Source organism: Anomaloglossus baeobatrachus, chromosome 9 (assembly GCF_048569485.1).
Source record: "Anomaloglossus baeobatrachus isolate aAnoBae1 chromosome 9, aAnoBae1.hap1, whole genome shotgun sequence".
In the NCBI taxonomy this organism is placed as follows: Eukaryota; Metazoa; Chordata; class Amphibia; order Anura; family Aromobatidae; genus Anomaloglossus; species Anomaloglossus baeobatrachus.
In genome coordinates, this window is record NC_134361.1 from 32,324,180 (window position 1) to 32,348,283 (window position 24,104).

The 24,104-nt window shown below is 47.0% G+C and overlaps 1 protein-coding gene across 3 annotated transcripts in view; it reads left to right on the forward strand.

The window, feature by feature from the left end:
- Positions 1-761: 761 nt before the first annotated feature.
- The window catches only part of LRFN1 (leucine rich repeat and fibronectin type III domain containing 1), a 268,291-nt gene continuing 244,948 nt past the window's right edge, over positions 762-24,104 (forward strand). For 2 of the 3 annotated variants that reach the window (XM_075323478.1, XM_075323481.1), the window contains exon 1: positions 763-1,070. The gene's annotated coding sequence lies outside the window, so the exon portion shown is untranslated. Of the gene's footprint in view, positions 1,071-24,104 lie in introns of all 3 variants that reach the window. The other variant, XM_075323480.1, reaches the window with a different exon arrangement.

Genomic DNA, 24,104 nt, shown 5'->3' on the forward strand with positions numbered 1-24,104 from the left:
TGGTGCCTCTCCTCCTCCTCCGTTCTGGCATTGCCCGGTGCCTCTCCTCCTCCTCCGCTCTGACATTGCCCGGTGGTGCCTCTCCTCCTCCGTCCTGACATTGCCGGTGCCTCTCCTCCTCCGTCCTGACATTGCCGGTGCCTCTCCTCCTCCATCCTGACATTGCCCGGTGGTGCGTCTCCTCCTCCTCCGTTCTGGCATTGCCGGTGCCTCTCCTCCTCCGTCCTGACATTGCCCGGTGCCTCTCCTCCTCCGTCCTGACATTGCCGGTGCCTCTCCTCCTCCTCCGTCCTGACATTGCCCGGTGCCTCTCCTCCTCCTCCGTCCTGACATTGCCCGGTGGTGCCTCTCCTCCTCCTCCGTCCTGACATTGCCCGGTGGTGCCTCTCCTCCTCCGTCCTGACATTGCCGGTGGTGCCTCTCCTCCTCCTCCTCCGTCCTGACATTGCCCGGTGGTGCCTCTCCTCCTCCTCCGTTCTGGCATTGCCGGTGCCTCTCCTCCTCCTCCGTCCTGACATTGCCCGGTGGTGCCTCTCCTCCTCCTCCGTTCTGGCATTGCCGGTGCCTCTCCTCCTCCTCCGTCCTGACATTGCCCGGTGGTGCCTCTCCTCCTCCTCCGTCCTGACATTGCCGGTGCCTCTCCTCCTCCTCCGTTCTGGCATTGCCGGTGGTGCCTCTCCTCCTCCTCCTCCGTTCTGTGGTGCAGTGCTGGAGATTGGCAGCGGGCTCCTCCTCCCCAGCAGCCTCCTCCCAGCCTCCCTCCCTGTCACCTCCAGCCTCCCCCACCCCATCTCCAGACTCGCCGCGCAGGGTTGGATCCGCCGGCTCCGCTCGCTGCTCCCGGGGCTCGGATGTGCGCCCCTTTGCTGCCTCTCGGGGGGCGCAGTGTTGGGGCGCAGCAGGATGTGCTGGGATCATTAGCCGGGGATTGGCGCTATGGATGGAGCCCTTCGTGCCCTTTGAATGCCCCTTCCGTGCCAGCTGGTTTCTTGAGGCGGGGGCTGCTGCAGAAGGGGCGGCCAGTGCAGGCACCAGGTGGATGGCATGGCGCAGAGCGAGCCCAGCTGAAGGTAGGTGCCACACTGCAGTGCCAGCCCTCTCCCCTCCTCGGCTGTCTGTGCGTCTTCATGGTGGTGGTCCTGGATGCCTCTGTTTTGGGTTGTGGATCTGTGATGCCGGCACTGCCGGTCTGTGTCTGCCTGCCTGTGCTGCCTGTGCTGCTCCTCTCCAGGCAGGGCTGGCTCAGGTTGTCTCTGTCTGAGCTGGGCTCTGCTGACATTCCCTGCAAGCAATGCTTTGCTGCCTCCATGTTTGGCTGCTTCTCATGTCCCTGTCCATGGTGATGAACATGATGGTCCTGCCAACATTGCACAAGTCCCCAAATACCTAGTCCTGGTGCTGTCCATGGTGCTGAATGCTGACCTGTTCTGCTCCATGATGGGGTCTGCTCTGGTCCTTCTCCTTTCCTGTCCTTGGTACTAAACCTTCTCTGATCAATATTACTAAACCTGCTCCTACCCATATTGCTGCTGAAGTCCACCAAGCTAAGCCTGCCCTAGTCCATAATACCACCATCAATGGTGCTTAACCAGGTATAGTCCAAATCACCCCTGTCCACCATGATAAACCTACCCTAGTCCATAATACCACCATCAATGATACTCAACTGGTTCTAGTCCAAATTACCCCTGTCCACCATGATAAACCTGCCCTAGTCCATAATACCACCATCAATGGTGCTTAACCAGGTAGAGTCCAAATTACCCCTGTCCACCATGATAAACCTACCCTAGTCCATAATACCACCATCAATGATACTCAACTGGTTCTAGTCCAAATTACCCCTGTCCACCATGATAAACCTACCCTAGTCCATAATACCACCATCAATGATACTCAACTGGTTCTAGTCCAAATTACCCCTGTCCACCATGATAAACCTACCCTAGTCCATAATACCACCATCAATGGTGCTTAACCGGTTATAGTCCAAATTACCCCTGTCCACCATGGTAAACCTGCCCTAGTCCATAATACCACCATCAATGGTGCTTAGCCGGTTCTAGTCCAAATTGCCCCTGTCCACCATGATAAACCTACCCTAGTCCATAATACCACCATCAATGGTGCTTAGCCGGTTATAGTCCAAATTACCCCTGTCCACCATGGTAAACCTGCCCTAGTCCATAATACCACCATCAATGGTGCTTAGCCGGTTATAGTCCAAATTACACCTGTCCACCATGATAAACCTGCCCTAGTGCATAATACCACCATCAATGATGTGCACCCTCTTCTTGTCCATATTTCTGCCCTGTCCATTATGCGGGACCTGCTCTAGTCCATATTTCTGCCCTGTCCATGGTGCAGGACCTGCTCTAGTCCATAATTCTGCCCTGTCCATGGTACGGTACCTGCTCTAGTCCATAATTCTGCCCTGTCCATGTTGCGGGACCTGCTCCAGTCCATATTTCAGCTCTATCCCTGGTGCGGGACCTGTTGTAGTCCATATTTCTGCCCTGTCCATGGTACGGGACCTTCTCTAGTCCATATTTCTGCCCTGTCCATGGTACGGGACCTTCTCTAGTCCATATTTCTGCCCTATCCATGGTGCAGGACTTGCACTAGTCCATAGTAATGCCTCTATCAATGATTCTGGACCTGTTCTAGTCCACATTGTTGCCCCTATTCGTGATGCTGAACCTGCTTTATTCCTTGGTGCTGGACTTGCTCTAATTAATATTACAAAACCTGCTCCCATACACACAGCAGATTCAGTTCTAGTCCATATTTTTACCCCTAGCCATATGGCTGCCCCATCCATGGTGCTAAATGTGCTTGAATCCATATTGCTGCCCATATTGATAGTGCTGCTAGGACCTGATTGATATTGATAGGACCTGCTCTAGTCTATATCACTGCCCTTCTTCATGGTGCTGGTCCTGTTTTAGTCCTTGTTACATCCCCTCTCCATAGTATTGGACCTGTTCTAGTCCATATTTCTGCCCCTCTCCATGGTGCTGGTCCTGTTTTAGTCCATATTGCTGCCTCTCTCCATGGTGCTGGTCCTGTTTTAGTCCATATTGCTGCCCTTCTCCATGGTGCTGGTCCTGATCTATTCCATATTGCTGCCCCTCTCCATGGTGCTGGTCCTGATCTAGTCTATATTGCTGCCCCTTTCCATGGTGTTGGTCCTGATCTAGTCCATATTGCTGCCCCTCTCCATGGTGCTGGTCCTGATGTAGTCCATATTGCTGCCTCTCTCCATGGTGCTGGTCCTGATCTAGTCCATATTGCTGCCCCTCTCCATGGTGCTGGTCCTGATGTAGTCCATATTGCTGCCCCTCTCCATGGTGCTGGTCCTGATCTAGTCTATATGGCTGCTCCTCTCCATGGTGCTGGTCCTGATCTAGTCCATATTGCTGCCCCTCTCCATGGTGCTGGTCCTCATATAGTCCATATTGCTGCCTCTCTCCATGGTGCTGGACCTGTTTTAGTCCATATTGCTGCCCCTTTCCATGGTGCTGGACCTGATCTAGTCCATATTGCTGCTCCTCTCCATGGTGCTGGTCCTGATGTAGTCCATATTGCTGCCCCGCTGCCCCTTTCCATGGTGCTGGTCCTGATCTAGTCCATATTGCTGCCCCTCTCCATGGTGCTGGTCCTGATCTAGTCCATATTGCTGCCCCTCTCCATGGTCCTGGTCCTGATCTAGTCCATATTGCTGCCCCTCTCCATGGTGCTGGTCCTGATCTAGTCCATATTGCTGCCCCTCTCCATGGTGCTGGTCCTATTCTAGTAAATATTGCTGCCCCTCTCCATGGTGCTGGTCCTGATCTAGTCCATATTGCTGCCCCTCTCCATGGTGCTGGTTCTGTTCTAGTCCATATTGCTGCCCCTCTCCATGGTGCTGGTCCTGTTCTAGTCCATATTGCTGCCTCTCTCCATGGTGCTGGTCCTGTTCTAGTCCATATTGCTGCCCCTCTCCATGGTGCTGGTCCTGTTCTAGTCCATATTGCTGCCCCTCTCCATGGTGTTGGTCCTGTTCTAGTCCATATTGCTGCCCCTCTCCATGGTGCTGGTCCTGTTCTAGTCCATATTGCTGCCCCTCTCCATGGTGCTGGTCCTGATCTAGTCCATATTGCTGCCCCTCTCCATGGTGCTGGTCCTGATCTAGTCCATATTGCTGCCCCTCTCCATGGTGCTGGTCCTGTTCTAGTCCATATTGCTGCCTCTCTCCATGGTGCTGGTCCTGTTCTAGTCCATATTGCTGCCCCTCTCCATGGTGCTGGTCCTGATCTAGTCCATATTGCTGCCCCTCTCCATGGTGCTGGTCCTGTTCTAGTCCATATTGCTGCCTCTCTCCATGGTGCTGGTTCTGTTCTAGTCCATATTTCTGCCTCTCTCCATGGTGCTGTTTCTGATCTAGTCCATATTGCTTCCCCTTTTCATGGTGCTGGTCCTGATCTAGTCCATATTGCTGCCCCTCTCCATGGTGCTGGTCCTGTTCTAGTCCATATTGCTGCCTCTCTCCATGGTGCTGGTCCTGTTCTAGTCCATATTGCTGCCTCTCTCCATGGTGCTGGTCCTGATCTAGTCCATATTGCTGCCCCTCTCCATGGTGCTGGTCCTGATCTAGTCCATATTGCTGCCTCTCTCCATGGTGCTGGTCCTGATCTAGTCCATATTGCTGCCCCTCTCCATGGTGCTGGTCCTGATCTAGTCTATATGGCTGCCCCTTTCCATGGTGTGGACCTGATCTAGTCCATATTGCTTCCCCTTTCCATGGTGCTGGTCCTGATCTAGTCCATATTGCTGCCCCTCTCCATGGTGCTGGTCCTGATCTAGTCCATATTGCTGCCCCTCTCCATGGTGCTGGTCCTGATCTAGTCCATATTGCTGCCCCTCTCCATGGTGCTGGTCCTGATCTAGTCCATATTGCTGCCCCTCTCCATGGTGCTGGTCCTGATCTAGTCCATATTGCTGCCCCTCTCCATGGTCCTGGTCATGTTCTAGTCCATATTGCTGCCCCTCTCCATGGTGCTGGTCCTGATCTAGTCCATATTGCTGCCTCTCTCCATGGTGCTGGTCCTGATCTAGTCTATATTGCTGCCCCTCTCCATGGTGTTGGTCCTGATCTAGTCCATATTGCTGCCCCTCTCCATGGTGCTGGTCCTGATCTAGTCCATATTGCTGCCCCTCTCCATGGTGCTGGTCCTGATCTAGTCCATATTGCTGCCCCTCTCTATGGTGCTGGTCCTGATCTAGTCCATATTGCTGCCCCTCTCCATGGTGCTGGTCCTGATCTAGTCCATATTGCTTCCCCTTTCCATGGTGCTGGTCCTGATCTAGTCCATATTGCTGCCCCTCTCCATGGTGCTGGTCCTGATCTAGTCCATATTGCTGCCCCTTTCCATGGTGTGGACCTGATCTAGTCCATATTGCTGCTCCTCTCCATGGTGCTGGTCCTGATCTAGTCCATATTGCTGCCCCTCTCCATGGTACCGGTCCTGATCTAGTCCATATTGTTGCCCCTTTCCATGGTGCTGGTCCTGATCTAGTCCATATTGCTGCCCCTCTCCATGGTGCTGGTCCTGATCTAGTCAATATTACCAAAGCTGCTCCTCTCCATGGTGCTGGTCCTGATCTAGTCCATATTGCTGCCCCTCTCCATGGTGCTGGTCCTGATCTAGTCCATATTGCTGCCCCTCTCCATGGTGCTGGTCCTGATCTAGTCAATATTACCAAAGCTGCTCCAAGCTTTTCTGCTGAACCAGTTCTAGTCCATATTGCTGCTCCTTCCCTTTATGCTAAACCTGCCCTAGTCCATATTTCCACCTCTGGTGCTGAACCGATTCCACTCCATTTTACTGCCTGAGTCTTATGCTGAACCTGCCTTAGTCCATATTTTTGACCATATCCATATTGTTGTCACGGTCCTTGGTGCTGAACCAGCTCTGGTCATTTTTCCTAAACCTGGTCTAGTCAATTCCACTATCCATATGGCTGCTCCATTTTTACATGGCTAGGCATCCCTGTTTTCATGGCGGTGATCCCTCATCTTATTGCCAGGCATACCCCTGCGTACTCATCTGTCCATAATGATAAAGGAGCCCACCATATCCATGATGGAGACCCTACCCACCGGTGCTAACATGTCACTGAAGGGTTGTTTTTTTAACCTATTACTAACATGAAAACAGCATCTGTGTCATGGGCTAAGAAGTCAGTGTGTGTCACGCCATATATTCACCATGCAGGTCGTTAACATGCAGCGTTACATCTTATAATAGCAGGCATCCATCAGCCTACATGGTAACAGCCTGGAACATGTGAGCTGCAAATAACAAGCCGCACACTGTGAGACATATCAGAAAAAACTAACGCCTTCCAAAAAAACGAAAATGATCATTAATATGCACAAAGCAGCCCTGCAACTGCATCCATCTATGATAAAAAATTTGCATCCAGGCGCAGCCCTTGGAGGTGACATCCACATATATGCAGCTCCCCCCGAGACACGCCAGCAAAATGCATCCCTCCATCTTATCACTAGTCAGCACTCCACATCAAAAAGCCCAGTAACATGTTTTCTTTTTTTTTTCCCTCCTTCCTTGATATACACGATAGCAGCATAAATCTTCCAGCCTTGACATATATCAGCAGCATATAAAAAAAAGAGACAGCGATATTATTCTTTACGCCTGCCTTAGCCCTCGCAGTGTGTATATATCATGATATTGTGATGGTATATAGAATCGCATGCAAGGTTGTGATACATCAGATCTATCTATGAGCGTGTCTGCAGTGCATAAAGCAAATGTGATCATCACCGGTGACCAAATAGGTGGGAAAATGATTGCAAATGTCATTAATACAAATGATATCGTCACAATTTAATCATCCGGAGCTCGATTGTTTACACAGAAGGGTTCTATTTGTAAATACATATGATACAATGCAACATTCAGATTCCGGGACATTCTCAATCTGTTACATTTGTTACTGGTGGAAATGAAAGGTAACAAATAGTAAAAAATGTCTAAGTCCTAGTATCTGATGGGAACAAGCGGTCACAAATTGACCACAGAGCGTGCAGCCAATATGGTTTGCTGGTGGCTTTATCATTGTAAGGAATGGGTTTATTCATATTTGGCGATTAACACTAGAAGTCCCAGAGAGGGGTCATTTAACATTTCTACCATTGGAACCTTATGGAGCTCGAAATTCCTGTGACTTCTAGTGTTAAAGGGAATGTTAGGTGTAGAAGACCCTAAATAAAAGAGCTCCATATTTGTAACCTTCATCAATCAACCAGAGCGTCTATCACTCTGAAAGACCAAGTTTATGTCTTAAAAGTTGCATAGATCTCGATGGGCACCATGTAATGCTAACATTTTCCTTGTATGGTACTTGAGGAACTGTAAATAAGAGAGTTTCATATTTGTAGCCTTCATCGATCAACCAGAGCTTCTATCACTCTGGAGGACCTAGTATGTCTTAAAAGTTGCATAGATGTCGATGGGCACCATGTAATGCTGACATTTTCCTTGTATGGTCCTTGAGGAACTGTAAATAAGAGAGTTCCATATTTGTAGCCTTCATCGATCAACCAGAGCTTCTACCGCTCTGGAGGACCTAGTATGTCTTAAAAGTTGCATAGATGTCGATGGGCACCATGTAATGCTGACATTTTCCTTGTATGGCCCTTGAGGAACTGTAAATAAGAGAGTTCCATATTTGTAGCCTTCATCAATCAACCAGAGCTTCTATCACTCTGGAAGACCAAGTATGTCTTAAAAGTTGCATAGATCTCAATGGGCACCATGTAATGCTGACACTTTCCTTGTATGGTCCTTGAGGAACTGTAAATAAGAGAGTTCCATATTTGTAGCCTTCATCGATCAACCAGAGCTTCTATCACTCTGGAAGACCAAGTATGTCTTAAAAGTTGCATAGATCTCAATGGGCACCATGTAATGCTGACACTTTCCTTGTATGGTCCTTGAGGAACGGTAAATAAGAGAGTTCCATATTTGTGGCCTTCATCGATCAACCAGAGCTTCTACCACTCTGGAAGATCAAGTATGTCTTAAAAGTTGCATAGATCTCAATGGGCACCATGTAATGCTGACACTTTCCTTGTATGGTCCTTGAGGAACGGTAAATAAGAGAGTTCCATATTTGTGGCCTTCATCAATCAACCAGAGCTTCTATCACTCTGGAAGACCAAGTATGTCTTAAAAGTTGCATAGATCTCAATGGGCACCATGTAATGCTGACACTTTCCTTGTATGGTCCTTGAGGAACTGTAAATAAGAGAGTTCCATATTTGTAGCCTTCATCGATCAACCAGAGCTTCTACCACTCTGGAGGACCTAGTATGTCTTAAAAGTTGCATAGATGTCGATGGGCACCATGTAATGCTGACATTTTCCTTGTATGGCCCTTGAGGAACTGTAAATAAGAGAGTTCCATATTTGTAGCCTTCATCAATCAACCAGAGCTTCTATCACTCTGGAAGACCAAGTATGTCTTAAAAGTTGCATAGATCTCAATGGGCACCATGTAATGCTGACACTTTCCTTGTATGGTCCTTGAGGAACTGTAAATAAGAGAGTTCCATATTTGTAGCCTTCATCGATCAACCAGAGCTTCTATCACTCTGGAAGACCAAGTATGTCTTAAAAGTTGCATAGATCTCAATGGGCACCATGTAATGCTGACACTTTCCTTGTATGGTCCTTGAGGAACGGTAAATAAGAGAGTTCCATATTTGTGGCCTTCATCGATCAACCAGAGCTTCTACCACTCTGGAGGACCTAGTATGTTGCATTAGAATTTGCATAGATCTCAATGGGCACCATGTAATGCTAACATTTTCCTTGTATGGTACTTGAGGAACTAAACACTTTACCTTGAGCGCGTCCACGTGCTATAGGTGGTTGTAGTGGGATAGCCAGCCATATCATCAAGGGACCAGCGTTGCCAACTTGATATTTTATTTCCTGGACAAAACTCGCGTACAGCCAACATTTTTTATGGACTCATTGGAAAACCATAAAAAATGACCAGGTTTGTTCCACATTTTGTCACATTACACCCACAAACTTCAATGGATTTTATTGGAATTTTATGTAACATACCACCTAGTCTTAGTTTTCCACCACACATAGCATTTTGCCCAAAAGGTTCTCCTTTGGTTTCAACTGACCTGAGCTCCTTCTTCTACTGCTCACTGTGTCCCCTAGGACTTCTTATGGCTTTCAAAAGCGTCTGTGATTGCCGAACAATCCCTCCTTCAAGGGGGAGGTGCGTTCGGCGTCACCGCGCCGTCACTAAGCGGCCGGCCAATAGAAGCGGAGGGGCGGAGATGAGCGGGACGAACATCCCGCCCACCTTCTTCCTTCCTCATTGCCGGTGAACATAGATAAGGAGAGGTTCGTCGCTCCTGCGGTGTCACACCCAGCGATGTGTGCTGCCGCAGGAACGAGGAACAACATCGTACCGGTGGCAGCAGCGATATTAAGGAAATGAACGATGTGTCAACGAGCAACGTTTTGGAACGATTTTGCGATCGTTGATCGTCACTCATTAGTGTTACACGCTGCGATGTCGCTACCGGCGCCGGATGTGCATCACTAACGACGTGACCCTGACGATATATCGGTAGCTATGTCGCAACGTGTAAAGTACCCCAAATAGTCGTCCCGTGGACAGATTTGTGGAGTATTCGACTAAGGCCGGCGTCACACGCTACGATATATCGGGCGATATGTCGTCGGGGTCACGTCGGTAGTGACGCACATCCGGCATCGTTAGACATATCGTAGCGTGTGAGAGCTACGAATGACTGTGAACGAGCAAAAATACTCACCTTATCGTTGCTCGTTGAAACGTCATTCAATTTCATAAAGTCAGGCCCTCTTCTGCGCGTCGTCGTTCCCGTGGCAGCACACATCGCTCCATGTGACACCCCGGGAACGATGAACACAGCTTACCTGCATCCCGCCGACAATGCGGAAGGAAGGAGGTGGGCGGGATGTTTACGTCCCGCTCATCTCCGCCCCTCCGCTTCTATTGGCGGCCGCTGTGTGACGTCGCTGTGACGCCGCGCGAACCGCCCCCTTCAGGAAGAGGATGTTCGCCGCCCACAGCGACGTCGTTCAGGAGGTGTGTACGTGTGACAGGGATAAACGACTTTGTGCACCACGGGTAACAAATTGCCCGTGACGCACAAACGACGGGGGCGGGTACGATCACTCATGCGATCGCACGACATATCGACGCATGTAACGCCACCCTAATAGTCGTCCTGTGGACAGATTTGTGGAGAATATGACTAATACTCATCCTGTGGACAGATTCTCCCCCCTGAGCTGTGATCTCTGCGGCTCCTCCAGTGACCGTGGGCCTATTGGCTGCTCCTCTAATTATTGTTCTCCTTCTTGTGATGTCAATTTAGGTGGTGGCCATGTCTTGGTAGGCTTGCAGTTGTGCCGTACTCCTTCCATTTTTGGATGATGAATTGAACAGTGTTCCATGAGATATTTAGAGCTTGGGCTATTTTCTATAACCTAACCCTGCTTTCCTCCTCAACACAACTTTATTCCTGACCTGTCCGGTGTGTTCCTTGGTTTTCATGATGTTGTTTGATATCTAATATTCTCCAACAACTTCTGAGGCCTTCACAGAACAGCTGTAGTGTTTAAAAATAAATTACAAACAGGTGGCCTCAATTTACTACTTAGGTGATCACTGGAGACAAATTTAATTTTATTTAGGGCTCTCAGAATAAAAGGGAGCTGAACGCAAATGTATGTCCCAGTTTTCAGATTAATATTTACAAAATATTTAGAAAACCAAGTATCATTTTCTATATACTTCACAAATTCTTCAGTGCTTTGAAAAAGTATTCATACCCTGTGAACTCTTCCACATTTTTTTCCCGTTATACCCACAAATGTAAATGAATTTGACTGTTATTGGTATATCACAAGTTTATGGGTGTAACCGGAAAAAATGTGGACACGTTCATGGGGTATGAATACTTTTTCAAAGCATTGTAGGTCTAAACTCTATAATGCTGACATTAACACATTAGCTTTGATTCTAGTCACTACTTACGGATAGTATAGATGGAAGGGTAGTCAGACAAGCCGGGATCAGGACACAGGAGGACACGACAGGTCTCAGTGAGTAAGCAGAAACGCAGTCAAGTCACAGGCCGAGGGTCAGAATTCCAGGAGAGTACGTATTAGATTTATGGAGCAAGCAGAGATGTGGTCAGGTAATGGCTCGAGGTCAGATGCCAGGAGGTAACAACAAGAACAGGAAGTAGGCAGAGAGGTGGTCAGGTAATGGTCCGAGGTCAGTAGCCAGGAGGTAATGACAAGAACAGGGAGCAGGTAGAGAGGTGGTCAGGTAACGATTCAAGGTCAGAAGCCAGGAGGTAACGACAAGAACAGGGAGCGGGCAGAGAGGTGGTCAGGTAAAGATTCAAGGTCAGAAGCCAGCAGGTAACGACAAGAACAGGGAGTGGGCAGAAAGGTGGTCAGGTGACCATTCGAGGTCAGAAGCCAGGAGATAAAGACAAGAACAGGAAGCGGGCAGAGAGGAGTCAGTAAACAGTTCAGGGTCAAGAAACTTAGATGAGAACACAAGCACAAACAGGAGTCAACAGCAGAACTACAGAACCAGAGAGTACAACTGGCGAGGTTCTAGGAGAGTATGCTCAGTAATGAAACAGAGCAATTACCAGGAATGTGGAACACCTGAGTAATTAGCACCTCCCAGAACCAGCATGGAAACCTGTGCAGTCAAACAACCTGACAGCTAATGCTCAGAGAAACACAGCAGAGCATCTCCAAATGCAAGATGCTCTGCACAGACGAAACATGTCACTGCCGGCTTTGTAGTTCAGGAAGGTGTGGCAGAGCATCACCTGTGTGCAAGATGCTCTGCACAAAGGAATCGGGACATTATGGGTGTAACAGAAAAAGAAGGTGGAAAAGTTCATGGGGTATGAATACTTTTTCAAAGCACTGTAGGTCTACGGTCTATAATGCTACATTGGCAACATTGACAGTAAACAGAAAAATAATAATAAGAACGATCTTAATAATCTGTTTCAAGATCCTCCTGCTTCATAAAAATCACATTTTCGTTTACGGACAGGGGGAAAAAAGTCCCCTGGACTGTGGGTGACGCTCCACGGGACCCTTCTGCAAAAGGAAGCCATTGTCCTAAGTGAACGTCCATTGATAGTGTCATAGTGTAGGAAATTAAAGATATTCTCATGTTGACTCCATAGAACGTTCCTTGTATGTTTAGGCTTTAGCTCTTTTTCCTGTTTCATCGCCTGAGCCCTCCTTCCAGGCTCGCTCTCCCGTCTCAGATTATACAGTAGATGTCATTTATTTACCGTTCATGTACAAAATTAACTTAGTACAACTGTCCTTCAAGTCAACCGGAGTGTGGGAAACAGAAAAAAGTTAATTAAGATCACACGTTTATCTCATTTATCGTCAAGTCTTGCAACTTTCCGGTTTGTTAATGTCATTAGTAATTTTATGTAACCCATATTGTATTTTGGGATTGGTGTTTATTTGCATAATGAGCGCAATCTGTGAGATCCTGCTACAAACATCATCAGGATGGAGCGTGGAAACATATGTTACGACATGCACTTGATGATGATGGTTGGGGAGACAGGTTCTCCGATCAATGCCGGAGCGTAAACCACAGGCTCAATGGGAGAAACCTGGAAAAACCGAGCCTAGAGGAACTATGGAGGTGATGGGTCTCCGATGATATGGAGATGGTCTGACTTCCATTGTTTTCCAAAAGCTCAGAATAGAGAGCTAGTAGATTACTCTCGTATTGGGTGATGTCACCAAGTTTTGCCCTTGTTAATACTTTCTGCTCCATTCTTCCCTTCGTTACTTTATTGACTATGGATTTGCTTCATTCTTTGGTGCTAAATCTGTTGGCTCTTGACTGATAAATGCGTCATTCCCGACCATTGCTCTTGGCTGAGATGTGAAACAAGATCATAAGCTTAAAAAAAAATTGCACAAATATGTGGAGTCTGTTAGGAAATGTTTATGCTATACGTGGCTGTGAAGATTTGATGCTGCGATGTCGCACGTGATAGTCCCCGCCCCCGTCGCAGGTACAATATCTTGTGAAAGCTGGCGTAGCGAAAATTATCGCTACGCCGGCTTCACATGCACTCACCTGCCCTGCGACCGTCGCTCTGGCCGGCGACCCGCCTGCTTATTAAGGGGGCGGGTCGTGCGGCGTCACTTCGACGTCACACGGCAGGCGGCCAATGGGAGCGGCGGGGCGGAGATGAGCAGGATGTAAACATCCCGCCCACCTCCTTCCTTCCGCATATCCTACGGAAGCCGCGGTGACGCCGGTAGGAGATGTTCCTCGCTCCTGCGACTTCACACACAGCGATGTGTGCTGCCGCTGGAGCGAGGAACAACATCGGACCGTCGCGTCAGCGTAATTATGGATTACGCCGACGCTGCACCGATGATACAATTATGACGCTTTTGCACTCGTTAATCGTATCATCAAGGCTTTACACACTACGATATCACATGCGATGCCGGATGTGCGTCACTTTCAATTTGACCCCACCGACATCGCACCTGCGATGTCGTTGTGTGCAAAGCCCGCCTTAGACAGGTTGACGATGCAACAATTTTTATTACTTCCGTACACGGTGTTAGAGCAACCATAGTCCTTATGCTCCTCGAGACGTTGGATATCATGACCATAGAGCGTGTCTCCAGCTCTAGCCACCAACCACAGTCCTTAGGATAGTTTCTCAGGTCCAGACGACTGATACCATGACCGTAGCGTGTGTATCCAGCTCCAGCCACCAACACCAATCCTTAGGATAGTTCCTCAGATCCAGACAATGGATATCATGACCGTAGCGTGTGTATCCAGCTCCAGCCACCAGCAACAGTCCTTAGGATAGTTCCCCAGATCCAGATGATGGATACCATGACCGTAGCACGTGTGTCCAGCTCCAGCCAGCAACAGTCCTTAGGATAGTTTCTCAGGTCCAGATGATGAATACCATGACCATAGCTTGTGTATCCAGCTCCAGATGGGTATGATAGTCCTGAGGATAGTTCCTCAGATCCAGACGATGGACATCACGACCGTAGCTTGCATCTAGCTCTTATAGTCTATCCATGGGCACCAGGACCTGGTCACAGCAACAGATCATCGCCCCTCTACATCACAGGACCAACTGCCACAATAACCAAACATGTGGCTTATTATTGTACCTCTCCTGGGATCAGCTCCCTTAAATGGGCAGAATTACTCATCACACCCATCTGTTTAGACATTTTCTACATGACCTCAAAGTATGAAGGTTCCAGAAGCCCAGTCTCAGGCCCTGTCTGCAGGATTGTTTATTAGAGAAGCCCCCTGCAAAGAGGAACAAGAGACTCTCAACACCCCACCAGATGCAGGACAATGAATCCTACTATTATAACCCCTTCCCCCTTCAAATTGTGTACCTTAAACTGACGGGCAAGCAATTGTTAATAACACACAATAATAAGATCGACATGACCGATGCTCCATGCTGCAAAAAGTCCACTCTGCGTCAATTGGTCCAATAATCTTTAGTCCGTGGCCAGCTCCTCACAGTGGCCATTGTTTAGAATCCAGCTGTCATACTTTTCTTTTCATGGTCCCTATAGATGATGCTGAGCTTTATAGAAGCTTCTGTGCACACTCGACATACCTATATTGTGGTGAGCTGGCTTTTTTTTTATATTCTCACTGTATATTGGCAGAGAGCTGGTAATCAGTGGTGGGGGAGGGGCTACACGTGAGAACGCTCCCAATCAGCGGTGTGGGCGGGGTTACACAGAAGAAAGCTGCCAATCAGTGGTGTTGGCAGGGTTATACTGCCAAAAAAGTGGTGGGGTTACACAGTGCTGGAGGACTAGAAGGCACGAGACACCTAGTCCTGTACTGATAATCTCCTGATGATAAAATACTCATTTTAGTGAAACAGCAACACGAGCCTGGATTCAGGGTCTCTGCCCCTTCACCATGCTACTATCAGATTACATAGCAAAAACATGCTGACTAATGATCTAATAGTACCGAACTCCAAATTCAGCCCCCAACACAGAAGTGAACGCAGCAGGATTCAGTCTTACGGCGCAGGAACAGCCCGACAGTAAATTAGTATTACTTGTAATTAATGTTTGTTGATGCGTTGCTGCTTCGCCTGTCATCTTTTGTACTTTTGTATTTTAGTCATCTTAAAAATAATGTCATCTTCCATCAATTTCAGCTGTAAACAGTGAATCATGTGTCAATTATCTGATGATGAGCCCGGTAGATAGTAGCGCTCCGTCTGTAACAGGCGCGATCTCTGATCCGGATTTCATTAGGCTGTAATTTTCTGATAATAGTAACATTGAGTCCACCACATTGTGTCCTCATATGAGTCAGGTAATGCCGCGTTATATCCATCGGTGTAATATCAGGGATACCCGGTGCTGTAGGGAGCCTGGAGACGTCTGGTGATGTGTCAGCCCGCGGCGCTCAGTGATCGGAGCTATCTTCTGTCTTATTAGTGGTCTGCCATTATAGCTGGCCGTATACCGGTGTATAGCCGTGTCCGGTTGTAATTATCACCATAGACATTTCAATAGTCAAGTGTTAGGGCTAATGATCCTGGTACTTTCAATTTAATTGTTTAAGGATTATAGAAAGATAGTAACTGGTTCAATAAACACCAAAAAATAGAAATAAATGATATTTAGAAAAAGACAGAATTCATAGTCGTCAGGAAGAGACAGAAGCTTCTATAGGTCCTGTACTGAACACAATACTAGGCACGTAGACGCACAGGTAAAGGGCAGCACATAGAAGAAAGAAAGATGGCAGTACATGTAGAAAAACTAGAGTGCGATATAGTACATATAGTACAGGTAGAGTGTGATATAGTACATATAATACAGGTAGAGCGCAGTATAGCACATATAGTACAAGTAGAGTGTGATATAGTACATATAGTACAGGTAGAGTGTGATATAGTACATATAATACAGGTAGAGCGCAGTATAGCACATATAGTACAAGTAGAGTGTGATATAGTACATATAGTACAGGTAGAGTGTAATATAGCACATATAGTACAGGTAGAGCGCAGTATAGTACATATAGTACAGGTAGAGTGTCATATAGTACACATAGTACAGGTAGAGTGTGCTATAGTACATATACTACAGGTAGAGCGCAGTATAGTACATATAGTACAGGTAGAGTGTCATATAGTACATATAGTACAGGTAGAGTGTGATATAGTACATATAGTACAGGTAGAGTGCGATATAGTACATATAGTACAGGTAGAGTGTGATATAGTACATATAGTACAGGTAGAGTGTGATATAGTACATATAGTACAGGTAGAGTGTGATATAGTACATATAGTACAGGTAGAGTGTGATATAGTACATATAGTACAGGTAGAGTGCCATACAGAATGTGTAGTACAAGAATAGAACAGTACAATAGATTCACTACACATACAGAGCAATATAGCACATACAGTAAGCATAGAGAGAATTACAATATGTTTATTATAAGTAAAGAGCAGAATAGTAAATGTAATATAGGTAGAGAGCAGTATTTTACATATAGTATAGGTAGAGGGCAGTATGGTACATATAGTACAGGAAGAGCGCAGTATAGTATAAGTAGAGAGTAGTATAGTATAAGTAGAGAGCATTATAGTGTTAAGTAGAGCGCAGTATAGTACACATAGTACAGGTAGAGCGCAGTATAGTACATATAGTATAGGTAGACCGCAGTATAGTATAGGTAGAGAGCAGTATATAACACATAGTGTACAGGTAGAGAGCAGTATATAACACAATGTACAGGTAGAGAGCAGTATATAACACATAATGTACAGGTAGAGAGCAGTATATAACACATAATGTACAGGTAGAGAGTAGTATAGTATAAGTAGAGAGCGGTATAGTACACATAGTACAGGTAGAGAGCAGTATAGTACATATAATATAGGTAGAGAGCAGTATTTTACATATAGTATAGATAGAGAGCAGTATGGTACATGTAGTACAGGTAGAGCGCAGTATAGGTAGCGGTATAGAGATGTATAGTACATATAGTACAGGAAGAGCACAGTATAGTATAAGTAGAGAGCAGTATAGTATAAGTAGAGAGCAGTATAGTGCACATAGTACAGGTAGAGAGCAGTATAGTATAAGTAGAGAGCAGTATAGTACACATAGTACAGGTAGAGAGCTGTATAGTACACATAGTACAGGTAGAGAGCAGTATAGTACACATAGTACAGGTAGAAAGCTGTATAGTACACATAGTACAGGTAGAGAGCAGTATAGTACACATAGTACAGGTAGAGAGCAGTATAGTACACATAGTACAGGTAGAGAGCAGTATATAACATATAGTACAGGTAGAGAGCAGTATAGTACATATAGTATAAGTAAAGAGCATTATATAGTACATATAGTACTGGTAGACAGCAGTATAGTATAGGTAGAGAGCAGTATATTACACATAGTACAGGTAGAGAGCAGTAAAGTACATATAGTATAAGTAGAGAGCAGTATAGTACATATAGTACAGGTAGAGGGCAGTATAGTACATATAGTACTGGTAGACAGCAGTATAGTATAGGTAGAGAGCAGTATATAACACATAATGTACAGGTAGAGAGCAGTATATAACACATAATATACTGGTATAGAGTAGTATAGTATAAGTAGAGAGCAGTATAGTACATATAGTACAGGTAGAGGGCAGTATAGTACATGTACAGGCAAAGAACAGTATAATACATATAGTGCAGGTATAGAGCAACATAGTGAGCTTAGTGAATATAGTACAGACATAGAGCAGTAAAGTACATGTAGTAGAGTAAGAGATACAGTGCCTTGCAAAAGTATTCAGCCCCATTGAATTTTTCAATCTTTTCCCACATTTCAGGCTTCAAACATAAAGATATAAATGTTAATGTTCTGGTGAAGAATCAACAACAAGTGACACAATGGAAATTTATTGCTTATTTTAAATTTATGTAAAAAATAAATAACTGAGAATTGGGGTGTGCAATATTATTCATCCCCTGTAAGTGAATCCTTTGTAGCGCCCCCTTTTGCTGTGATTACAGCACAAGTCTCTTGGGGTATGTGTCTATCAGTTTTGCACATCGAGATGCTGAAATTCTCGCCCATTCTTCCTTTGTAAACAGCTGGAGCTGAGTGAGGTTGGATGGAGGCGTTTGTGAACAGCAGTTTTCAGCTCTTTCCACAGATTCTCGATTGGGTTCAGGTCTGGACTGTGACTTGGCCATTCTAACACCTGGATATGTTTATTTGTGAACCATTCCATTGTAGATTTTGCTTTATGTTTGGGATCATTGTCTTGTTGGAAGACAAATCTCCGTCCCAGTCTCAGGTCTTTTGCAGACTCCAACAGGTTTTCTTCAAGAATGGTCCTGTATTTAGCTCCATCTTCCCATCAATTTTAACCATCTTCCCTGTCCCTGCTGAATAATAGCAGGCCCAAACCATGATGCCGCCACCACCATGCTTGACAGTGGGGATGGTGTGTTCAGGGTGATGACTTGTGTTACTTTTACGCCAAACATATTGTTTGGCATTGTGCCCAGATAGTTGGATTTTGGTTTCATCTGACCAGAGCACCTTCTTCCACATGTTTGGTGTCTCCAGGTGGCTTGTGGCAAACTTTAAACAACCCTTTTTATGGATAATGGCTTTCTTCTTGCCACTCTTTTATAAAGGCCAGATTTGTGCAGTGTACGACTGATTGTTGTCCTATGGACAGACTCTCCCACCTCAGCTGTAGATCTCTGCAGCTCATCCAGAGGGATCATGGGCCTCTTGGCTGCATCTCTGATCAGTCTTCTCCTTGTGTGAGATGACAGTTTGGATGGACGGCCGGGTCTTGGTAGATTTGCAGTGGTATGATCCTCCTTCCATTTCACTATGATCGCTTGCACAGTGCTCTTTATGATGTTTAAAGTTGTGGAAATCTTTTTGCAACCAAATCCGGCTTTAAACGTCTCCACAACAGTATCACGGACCTGCCTGTTGTGTTCCTTGGTCTTCATGATGCGATCTGCGCTTTATACAGAACCCTGAGACTATCACAGAGCAGGTGCATTTATACGGAGACTTGATTACACACAGGGGAATATATTTATCATCATCAGTCATTTAGGACAACATTGGATCATTCAGAGATCCTCAATCAACTTCTGGAGGGAGTTTGCTGCACTGAAAGTAAAGGGGATGAATAATATTGCACGTCGCAATTTTCAGTTTATTATTTTTTACAAAAGTTTAACAAAAGCAATAAATTTCGTTCATCTTCACAATTGTGTCCACTTGTTGTTGATTCTTCACCAGAACATTAACATTGTTATCTTTATGTTTTAAGCCTGAAATGTGGGAAAAGGGTGAAAAATTCAAGGGGGCTGAATATTTTTGCAAGGCACTGTAAGTATAGTACATAGTGGAAAGCATATATGCTCAGTGGTTAGCACTATACACAGTCGCTCAGTGGTTAGCATTGTGTACGGTTACTCAGTGGTTAGCATTGTACACAGTTGCTCCGTGGTTAGCATTATATATGGTGGCTCAGTGGTTAGCACTGTACACTGTCGCTCAGAAGTTAGCATTATATACAGTTGCTCAGTGGTTATCATTGTACATGGTGGCTTAGTGGTTAGCAATGTACACATTTGCTCATTGGTTAGCAGTTTGCATTGTACACAGTTGCTCAGTGGTTATCATTGTACACGGTGTCTCAGTGGTTAGCACTGCAGTCTTTCAGCACTGGGGTCCTGGGTTCAAATCCCACCAAGGATAACATCTGCAAGGAGTTTGTATGTTCTCCCCGTGTTTGCGTGGGTTTCCTCCGGGTTCTCCGGTTTCCTCCCATACTCCAAAGACTGATAGTGAATTTAGATTGTGAGCCCCAATGGGGACAGTGATGACATCTGTGGAATTAATAGCGCTATATAAGGGAGGAAAATAAATGAAATAGTCCAGGTAGAGGAGAGCGCAGCACATGAAGTCTTGATGGATGCACTGAAGAAACTGTCTGTGTTTATGGAGCATGATCGTTGTACCAGGACCTGGCGCTGATCTTCTTCAGGTTCTCTGGGGTCAGCAGAAGCCATTTATGTTCTCCATATCAGAGTCGGATCCTCTGTATAACATCCCCCTCCCCCCGCACAGAACCGTCCTCCGAAACTAAGTGGATATGAATATGCAGTGGAATATTGTAAATGCAGCACAATTTTCCTTTCATTATGGCGGTAATCTGAGCCCGGCTACATTTGCAGACATGCTCCTCGCGGCTCGTCTCTGCTCCTCGCGGCTCGTCTCTGCTCCTCGCGGCTCATCTCTGCTCCTCTCTCGTCGTCTCTGCTCCTATCTTGTCGTCTCTGCTCCTCTCTTGTTGTCTCTGCTGCTTGCGGCTCGTCTCTGCTCCTCTCTTGTCGTCTCTGCTCCTCTCTTGTCATCTCTGCTCCTCGCGGCTCGTCTCTGCTCCTCTCTTGTCGTCACAGCTTCTCGCAGCTCGTCTCTGCTCCTCTCTTGTCGTCTCTGCTCCTTTCTTGTCGTCTCTGCTCCTCTCTTGTCATCTCTGCTCATCGTGGCTCGTCTCTGCTCCTCTCTTGTCATCTCTGCTCCTCTCTTGTCGTCTCTGCTCCTCGTGGTTCGTCTCTGCTCCTCTCTTGTCATCTGTGTTCCTTTCTTGTCGTCTCTGCTCCTCTCTTGTCGTCTCTGCTCCTTTCTTGTCGTTTCTGCTCCTCTCTTGTCGTCTCTGCTCATTGTGACTCGTCTCTGCTCCTCTCTTGTCATCTGTGTTCCTTTCTTGTCGTCTCTGTTCCTCTCTTGTCGTCTCTGCTTCTCGCAGCTCATCTCTGCTCCTCTATTGTCGTCTCTGCTCCTCTCTTGTCGTCTCTGCTCCTCAAGGCTCGTCTCTGCTCCTATCTTGTCGTCTCTGCTCCTCTCTTGTCATCTTTGCTCCTCGCGGCTCGTCTCTGCTCCTCTCTTGTCGTCTCTGCTCCTTTCTTGTCGTCTCTGCTCCTCTCTTGTCATCTTTGCTCCTCGTGGCTCGTCTCTGTTCCTCTCTTGTCATCTCTGCTCCTCTCTTGTCGTCTCTGCTCCTCGTGGCTCGTCTCTGCTTCTCGTGGCTTGTCTCTGCTCCTCTCTTGTCGTCTCTGCTCCTCTCTTGTCGTCTCTGCTCCTCGCGGCTTGTTTCTGCTCCTCTCTTGTCGTCTCTGCTCCTCGCGGCTCGTCTCTGCTCCTCTCTTGTTGTCTCTGCTCCTTTCGGCTCGTCTCTGCTCCTCTCTTGTCGTCTCTGCTCTTCTCTTGTCATCTCTGCTCCTCGTGGCTCGTCTCTGCTCCTCTCTTGTCGACTCTGCTCCTTTCTGCTCGTTTCTGCTCCTCTCTTGTTGTCTCTGCTCCTCGCGGCTCGTCTCTGCTCCTCTCTTGTCGTCTCTGCTCCTCTCTTGTCGTCTCTGCTTCTCTCTTGTCGTCTCTGGTCCTCGCGGCTTGTCTCTGCTCCTCTCTTGTCGTCTCTGCTCCTCTCTTGTCATCTCTGCTCCTCGCGGCTCATCTCTGCTCCTCTCTTGTCGTCTCTGCTCCTCTCTTGTCGTCTCTGCTCCTCGCGGCTCATCTCTGCTCCTCCCTTGTCGACTCTGCTCCTTTCGGCTCGTCTCTGCTCCTCTCTTATCGTCTCTGCTTCTCTCTTGTCGTCTCTGCTCCTCTCTTGTCGTCTCTGCTCCTTTCGGCTCGTCTCTGCTCCTCTCTTGTCGTCTCTGCTCCTTTCGGCTCGTCTCTGCTCTTCTTTTGTCGTCTCTGCTCCTCGCGGCTCGTCTCTGCTCCTCTCTTGTTGTCTCTGCTCCTTTCTGCTCCTTTGAGTTCTTCCTTTAAACCGCAATTACCATGCATATGAGATTTGTGTACGGATAATGAGCTTGTTTAATGGGAGCGAGCACTTTTTATGAGAACATGCCCATAAAAGCAGTCACAAACAAAGGCATATAAACTTTGCATGAATTCAGCTCTGCACAAATGGCTGCCCTATTGTCCCGATGCAGATGAAGATGAAATGCGGCCATTTTCTTGCTTTTAAAGCGTGAGTCAAATGTGACCTTTCCGTAATTTTCCTCTTGGCTCGATACATCCCAAGATGAGCGAGGAACGCGAGACGTCCAGCTTTGTAAAAAGAAAATCAAGACTTTGTGACACTCTGTTGGGAGATGTTTATGCTATAGGTGTCTGTATGTGGCCACCTGGTGGTTTTGATAGTAATTGCAGGCTATCATGTGATAACATAGTATTTGTAGGAGTGATTGACATTCTTAAAGGGTTATTCCTAAAAAAAATTAAAGTTATCATCTATCCCTATGGGGTAGCTTGCTGATTGCTCCAGCTTTGACCGATGGGACCCCCTAAGGATCCCAATATTGGGGCTTTGAAAATCTGAGAAGTGGGCTCTTTGGCCCCACCATGAATGAAGGGGAGGTGCACATGCTCAAGTTCCTCTTTATTCATTGTCCATGGGGCAGCCGGAGAGCGCGGCATGCTTACTCGGCTATTTCCACCGGTCTCATGTCAAGGAATGGAGACGAGGCCAAGTTGGAGCACCTCTTCTTTCAAGATGGGGCTGAGGGTCCGAGCGTGATCAGTAAATTATATCAGATGGGGTTAATTTAGGGGGATAACCCTATTGGCCAGTAATTGGCTCCAAGGTCACCTCCAAATGGGGTTGTCTTCTGCTTGACTTTGGTGACCATTGGTGGTGGTTTGTGGATCTTCTTGTCTGACTCTGGTGCTTATTTTGTGCCAAGAATGTGTCATGCAAGGTACAGGGAAGTACCAAGTGAATGGCAAAAGGGAAGGGAAACCCTGTGTCTAGGGAAAGGGGAGATGTGACCCCTGACCAAACCTACAGCTGGTCTCTGGGGTCCCATCACAACCCTAGATAGTTTCCGCACCTATGTGCCGAGCCGGATACCTGACCCTAAGTATCCCTGCTGCTGGTCCCTGGGGTCAATCACCACCCTAGATAGGTTCTGCACCTATGCGCCGAGCCGGATACCTGACCCTATATATCCCTGCTGCTGGTCCCTGGGGTCCTTCACCACCCTATATGGGTTCCACATCTATGCACCTATGCGCTGAGCCGGATACCTGACCCTAAGTATCCCTGCTGCTGGTCCCTGAGGTACTTCACCACCCTATATGGGTTCCGCACCTATGCACCGAGCCAGATACCTGACACTAAGTATCCCTGCTGCTGGTCCCTGGGGTCAATCACCACCGTAGATAGGTTAGACACCTATGCGCCGAGCCGGATACCGGACCCTACATATTCCTAGTGCTGGATCGTAAATAAGGAACGGGTGGGATGAGCTCTTTGTCAACCCCACTATAGTAGACACAAGGAGGACACACGGGTAAAATGCATGAACTACATATCCACAGATGACTCAGGTAGAAGTTCAGCAAAGTTACAGCAACAATACCACAGAGGAGTACAAGCCACCTGCTTGCAACCATAGCCAGAAAGAACTGGATAATATCACCAGCACAAATCCAGGGAAGATGGGAGCAATAAAGCATAAGAGGACTACTGATCAGCAGCTGGGTGGAAGGTGAGCTCCGCAGGGTCCTAAAGGGGAATAGATGAAAATCCAGTAGGAAAGCAACAGCAGGAACAATAGAAGGTCAGGGAGTATTTTGCGCAGCCAGACGCTGTGACCTTCTATGGCCAGAAACCACATGACTGTCTGCACCCGAGACACACCCATGACAGCATGTTTCTCCAATCTTCTGTAGCGCCTCCATGGCCTATAGGCAAGAAACATGCCCAAATTGGGTCCAGACCTTGAAACAGGAGACATGGATGGGGATGGATGATGGAAATATTTGTTATGTTGGTAAGATTAGACTTAAGGAAACTCAATGCACAATTGTGCAATTACGACTTATAATTAGGATATTGCACCCGCGACC